This window comes from Mytilus edulis, chromosome 9, assembly GCF_963676685.1.
Source record: "Mytilus edulis chromosome 9, xbMytEdul2.2, whole genome shotgun sequence".
In the NCBI taxonomy this organism is placed as follows: domain Eukaryota; kingdom Metazoa; phylum Mollusca; class Bivalvia; order Mytilida; family Mytilidae; genus Mytilus; species Mytilus edulis.
Window position 1 is genome coordinate 70,258,035 of NC_092352.1, and position 7,676 is coordinate 70,265,710.

Genomic DNA, 7,676 nt, shown 5'->3' on the forward strand with positions numbered 1-7,676 from the left:
AATTATTATAAATGACATGCAAAATACATATAACATAAGCTATAGAATTACAAAATGTACATGCTTTATAGGATTTTGAAGTATAGAATGAAGTAAGAGTAATAATAAAGAACGAACTCACCATGACCGTAATGTATAAGTTGGTTGCTATTAAACTTGTTTTACAGCAGATTCCAAGGAGTATGTAGCTAACGGTGATATCTTGCTTGCTAGCTGAACCGTGAAGTAAGTGTTAGCTCAGGTAAACTACCCTCCTTTGAGAGTAGACTAGTCCGACAGATACTAAATTTATCTGTATGTTTGAGTAAGCTACTTCGATAGGAGGGTAGTATACCTTACCTAACAATGACTTCACGGTTCAGCTAGCAAGCAAGCTAACCAAAGATATTACCTTTAGCTACATACTCCTTGGAATCTGCTGTAACTGTGTTTTAAATTTATCCCTTCAACAGAAGACATCATATATAATGTTGAAAAATTAAAAAAAAAAACGAAGATGTGGAATGATTGCCAATGAGACATTTCTCCACCTGATAATAAATGATGATAAAGTAAGCAACTAATATGGTAACCTTTCGACATTCAAAAAGAGTAAAACCCATACTGCTTAGTTCTGAAAGGCCATGATAAGACAGATGAAAAATGTATACGAGAATACTATTAAGGCCATATTTTCTCGAAACACAGTTTGAATTGTATTACTATATTGAATTATATATATAAAATGTATGTATTGTATACATACGCTTTACGTACACGAATTGTATGATTTTGACGTGCAGATAAAGTCAGAGTTAAAAAAAGAAAGAAAAAAATCAGAACGTATCTTCTTTTTTTTTAAGTGCTCTTGATGTCAGACCTTTGACAGCCTGTTGATGAACTCTTGGTGTCAATATTGTTGTCTTTTTTTTTGTGGTTGCTGTCTCTTTAGCGTATAAACCACATCATCCTGTATTCACATTTTCAGCATAAATGAAATTTAGAACTTCGTTTTAAATATCAAAATATGAGGGGTTCTATCAAAATTCTTCCAATATTATTGCCTACGTAATACATTGTATTTGATCTCAATGATGAACGATTCAAACTCGTTAGATATGTCAATGTACCTTAACAATATATTTTTTGTTTTGTTTTGAGTTTATCTACGGAAGTGTTTTTTTTTAACATTATTTTTCTTCCTATGTTTGTGTTGTAACGCAAACATTCAGCATTGAAATATAAAATTTTATATACTTTCTAGACAGACAAAGTATTGCCAAAGGCAGCAAAGCACTCATGTAATATCTTCAATTGATTTGTCTTTTAAAGTCAAAAGTTCAAACGATATTAAACGTTTATTCACAATGTATTTAAGTTTTGTTTCTAAAGCTATAATATTAATATTATAAATAGCTTTTGATCTTTTTCTCTGGTATTGACTTCATTGCAAAGTCAAGAAATTGTATTTAATTTTGCTTACTGTTGTATTTGTATTGGTTACAATGCCTTTGTGTCTGAAGTGATATTTGTATTGGATACCTTTAGTTCAATCAAATTAATAAATTCCCTAAATCATCATTTATATATTTAGTATCTCTTATGAAAAGCTCGCGGAAGCTGATTCTTTGAAATAAAATTATTGTTGTTTTATTGGATATGAAAGTGTGTTTATTTTTCCGTATAAATCAAACAATATCTTCAATAACCCATATGGTCGATTACATTTTAAGTAAATGTTATCAAGTATTGAATATGATAATTGTTAATTATAACATAATTTAAAAGGTTATCTGGGGAAATTGATTCCAATCGATAGACTATGTTAAAGAAATTTAGTCGCTACATGTATATAGAATGCATCCATAAATACACAGATGCGTTCATTTGTAGTAGTTTAACTATCACCAACAGACGGCTTTTAAAAATGAATAACTTGGCTTAAATTGATAAAAATTTAAAATAAATAAGTTTGCTTGGTACATGTAGCAACTTTAAATGAATTTTATAAAAGTTTAAAAAAAAAAGGTTGTCGTGTCTGTTTTTCTTCTACTGAGGAGTATGATAAAAATAAAACAATATGTTGGCTCTTGGGTTATTATCATGACCTACGGCTGATCAGGGGTCTGATATGAAAAAATACCATGTTTTAATCTTTATACATGTATATATCATTATATTTTATTGGGCCTGTGGTAGCTTGCTTTTATATATTGGTTTTGCTAATTGTTGAAGGCTGAACGGTGCACGTGTTTTATGATTGAGATGTCTCATTCCTATGGCAATCAGTACTCTGTCTGTGTTGTCTTCTTTTTATTGCTAATTGGTCACATTTCATCACTAGACGGCATTTGTTTTTTAGAGAACTAGGTAAGAAAAATAACATAGCTAGACATGATTGATTATTTTTTGATTGCTTTACGTCCAGTGGCAAATGTTTCATACATTTTCAGGACGAATACCTTTATCAAACAATACATTTGGCACATTTTGCCAGATATTGGCGTCTTTTTTTAAGAGCGGACCATCTGCTGAACTTTTTGAGGGAATTCGTTTTAAAATTATCAAAATTCTAACATATAACCAAAGAAAAAAAAACAAGGAATATGTACTAGTTGGTCAAATTTCACTTTTGTGTACGGGTTTCTTTTTGTTTGGAGCAAGGGAATACAGATTTATTCAAAGTATGACATACATAAAAAACGGAACTATCATTTGAAGTGGTATATCTTTGGCGCATTCTATTTGTTACTGGACTCTAAAAGAATATCTCTATGACCCCCGGACAGATGTATGCATACAATTTAGCAACATAAAAAGAGGCTATTGATTACTAGTATATAACATTGACTGATCATTTCAATGACGAGCTTTAACTACTACTTCAACTAATAACCTGGTATTCGAACCATTTCTCAAAAGATTTCTTATGAATTTATTGGTATACAAAGGACAATTATAGACCATGAAGTAGCATAGAAACAGAACAACAAGACTTACAAACAAAGAAAGTTCTGAGACAGATCAAGGTAATGGTAAATTGGGGTCAAACGAGTTTAATACACCTTTTAAAATAAGTATTCAATTAGAACCTGGTCCAATTGCAATTAAACGATTGTGTAGTTTAACTTTCAATAGTTTAAAAATCAATGAAAAACTTTCAATTTTCTAAACGCTAACTTTGATGTATAAAATGTGTTCAGTGAAGATGATTTAGAAACACAGGCACTGAAGGTTTTAATTTCCCTTTATCCAATTTGAACCGTTTCGGTGAACGTGTGTGAGCACATACATTTGTAACTGTTTGTCGGAATCCGTACTTCGAAATTTCCCTTTTAAATGGATGATCTTTTAATCCGAAATAGACTACAATTATATTTGGGAAAACATACAAGATCCTGGATTGTTCTTAACATGTTTTACTTTTGTTGATGTGGTTCATAAGTGTTTCTCGTTTTTTTTTTATATATATAATACATGTATTAGACCGTTGGTTTTCCCGTTTGAATGGTTTTACACTAGTCATTTTTGGGGCTCTTTATAGCTGCTGTTCGGTGTGAGTTAAAGGGAAACTTCGCAAAAAAATCAAAAATTGATATTATGTTCATTCTGTATAAAAATGCTCAAATTCATAGATATTAAAGTTTTATTCCGCTAGATAAGCGATCACCATCGATTTTAAATTTAGAGTATTAATTCTCTGAGTTCCGCCATTTTGTCCCTCTTTCCCGATTAATGAAACGATATGTCTATAAACCACAAAGAAACAAAACTACAGTAACCGATGTAGTCGTAATTGCGTGTCGATATCTTGTCAATCGTACGATTGTTTTATCCGACTAACTAACCATGGTCTGTTGTTTTTAAACTTGATATTGGAATTAGGTGAAAAGTCAAAGTTGAAATCATAAATAAGTGTTCCGTGAAAATTGTTTTCGAAAATCTAATTTGTTCATAATTCTTTAAAGTAATAAACCGTTTTCCAATAAATTTGTATCTTCCCTCTTCTGATTACCAGCATGGCTAAAGGTATTACTTCCAAAGGTATTGTGAGGGGTGTGAGGTGACACGTCCAGGTATTCAAGCGATTTCCTGTCGGGCTTGCAAGTTCACGCATCGTTTCACTTCTGCAGGTATTGATCAGTGTACACGGCTGATAACATTTAACTTTCCATTTTGAACTATCAGATGTATAATATACAACTCTGTCTTACTTGTCATTACCAAACTCATACGCTTGTTTATAAATAACATTTCTGGTGTAAAGAATATTATTCATAAAAATATAAATAATACCCAAAAAATAAGATTTGATGAAATTAAAATCTATTTAAATATTTTTTCCCAGGGTGAATTTGGGAAAATGTAATATATACTCATTGTCAAAAGTGAAGGACAGATTGGAACATACCAGAAATATTGATTTAAAAATATGTACGCACTTGCCGACGATTCGTTTATACGACTGGATAGAAAGTTACGGAACTATAGCGCAATTTAAAATATATACATGTATACATTGAACATAAGAAAAAAACATATATTTTGAATAAATAGGGGTAAAAGTGTTGTAAATAGACTAGTCCACGTATGCCAACAGTATGTGATCATCGAATGTCGATAGACTATTGTATACCAGAAGAACAAGAAGAGAACCAATTTGATTTAAATACAGGTCGATGTATAACTTTTGCTTTGGTACATTGAAGTTGTGGACATAGTAAAATCACAGATTTATATTTCAATAAGATTGTTCTCGAACAAAGGAAGGAATTCGTCATCACAATTGTTATATATGCCACTGGACGAACACTAATTATCCCGAAGGGATGTGAATATTTTGCTGGGAAACTTTTGAGTATCAAAGTTTCAAATTAATTTCGGGATTTATTTTTTTTCTTGGTATTCAATAACAGAAAAAAGAAAAAATTACTTGTCCGCTAAATAGGGGTATTCTTGTCAGATGAAAGACTTTTAGTTATATTTAAAAAAATAGGGAAATATGACATTAAATTGGTTCTGTCTTTTTTTTAAACATCGTTAAAAAGATGTGTGTCTAAGGTGAACGCCACAAGAACCCTGTAATACTAGTACGAGAGTATAGCATGTAAACATTCCTTCTCAATAATATGGTTGTATTGGAAATCTTTTCATACAGATTGACAACTCATTGTCCGATATGCATGTAATATTTGCCACATGACGCCCATAGTTCTTTCTACCATCATCATCTTATTCTTTGATATTGCTGTCAACATCGATGGTTCACACCCAAACAAAATGGGAGTAATGGACCTTCAGAGCTTCTCCGTGTTATACACTTGTGAAATATATAGACGAAATTTCTGTATTGAAATGAATATACATCTCACAAACAGGATTTTCAAATAACGATTTTGAGTAATCACCTTACAAACCAATATAAACGTATGGCAAGATATAACCATGAAGGAATTTAGTTTTTGTCAGACACAAGAACTCATCACTATCATAAACGTATACGTATATATGCATACAATTTCAACTATCAAGAACAAGCGGTCGATGTCGATAGTCCGTTTTCTAACTGTTCGAGTTAGACATGTCACTTGTTCATTCTTGAAAGCCTTCATATTCCCCGTCTAACGATGGGAACTGTTTCTGATTGTGTTGACTATAAATGCTTGTATGGTAATTCTGTTGTTTATCTGTACAAGCGGTTGCATTTCCTCTCCTTTCCCAACAAACAAACGAACGAAACGCTACTAGTCTGCTTTCTCTGGAGCTCATCCTCAATGGCTCTTATACGTCAGGAAACTTACATGTATACTAATAATGATTGTTTTAAGAACAACGATGTATGGATGAACTATTCTAAATTCGTCAATATCAGTTATGCATGACTAAAATATAACTTTTATTACAACTACTGTATTACTTATTTGGATTAATGACGGCTATCATGTTTAACATTGCACAACTATTATCATAGAATTAAAAAAAAAAATCCTCAAAAATCCTTAAAAAAAATAATGCCTTAGCTTAGATAATTGGTATTTTTTCACAAAAAGTTCGTGTAAATGATTGTCAAATGAATTTAATTATGTAAGAATAAAATGTTAAAAAGAAACTAAAAAAAAACCCATGTATGTTGTATTTTTTTGTCAATTAAAAACTTTAAAATTGCAATAGTTTCATTAGCATTTAAACACAGCCAGATTTGAATACAAGTTAAGAAATTCCGGTAAAGTCAATGATATCAAACAGATGTACAATGGTATATCAAATTAAGTAATATTGCATTTAGTTTTTATTAAAGATTAAAACTACAATTTTTTACTTCATATTTGAATCTTTACGCCAATTGCCGCTAAGAAAGTAATCAAAAATTGTTTCCTTTTATTTTTATACATTTTCGGATTTACGAATCTGAATTTTATTTTCCATTAATTTACACAATTTAATTATTGAATCTTTATTCTCATCGTGTATTAAATCTTAGTGTATTAACATCGTGACATCATACTCTTTCTAATCCTTTCTGTATATCCTTTCCAAATAACAACATTTATACCTGTGTACGCTTGAACTCACACCTGCGGCTAAATAGCTACAAGGTAAACGAATTGACCTCAAGCCGAGAAATATACAGTGACCTTTACAAAATAATATACACACTCTGCTCACACATTAGTTGCATTGAAATGATTATCAAAACAATAACGGTAAATAGACAAGTAAATAGTAAAAATGTTCAATAAATATTTTATGAATAAAATCTCAACAATAAGTAATTAAATTTATTCAAAAACATTTACTAGAGACAGAGACATATAATTTTATAGGAGTTTAATTCAATGAATACAAAACGGTATATGCATATTCATTTTCGTTCATTATAATGATTGTGGTTAATAACTACGACCATTCGTCAGCTGTGCGCTTTTAATTACGTATATTGTCGATAAGCTATAAGAGTTAAACAGATTTAATTTTTTCCCAGAATTCAATAAATCGGGCTAATACGTCACGACCCACTCGAGAATTCAACCAAAAAAGTTACAAATACTTGATTTTCTCCGTTATTAGAAGGAATATAAATTTAAAACTTTGAAAATGTGTTTTTTATGTTAAGATGAACATAATTAGATGATAAGTAAAAAATCGCGGAATTTCCCTTTAAGGCTCCGTGTTGAAGACCGTACTTTGGCCAATAATGGTTTACTTTTACAAATTGTGACTTGGACGGAGAGTTATCTCATTGACACTCATACCACAGATAATTATATCTATTTACAACACACAATTCAAATGAGGTCAGAATTAATCAGGAGCTCTTTGCAAGACAACAGATGATAGTGTTGTACCAACCATTTCGCCATTATTTTCCGAAAAGTGTGAACAATTTTTATCGTGTAATTATGCAAAATACTATTTACCGCTTATTTAGAACACATGTCATTGAGTAATTACATATTTGTGCACGTTTTTTGTGAAACAACCTGTTTCTTGCTACTATATCAACTGCGATGTGACAATTTTCACCTTTTACTTTAATTTTACTTATCTTCACGGGTGTCATTCGGTTTATCGGGAAAAACTTAATGATCGAGAAAGAATATCTAACAATGGTCAAGTATTGCGAGACGATTGTGAAAGCTCACTGACGGGTAACGACGGATCGTGTATGTAATTAAATGTAAATTCTACTTTAGAAT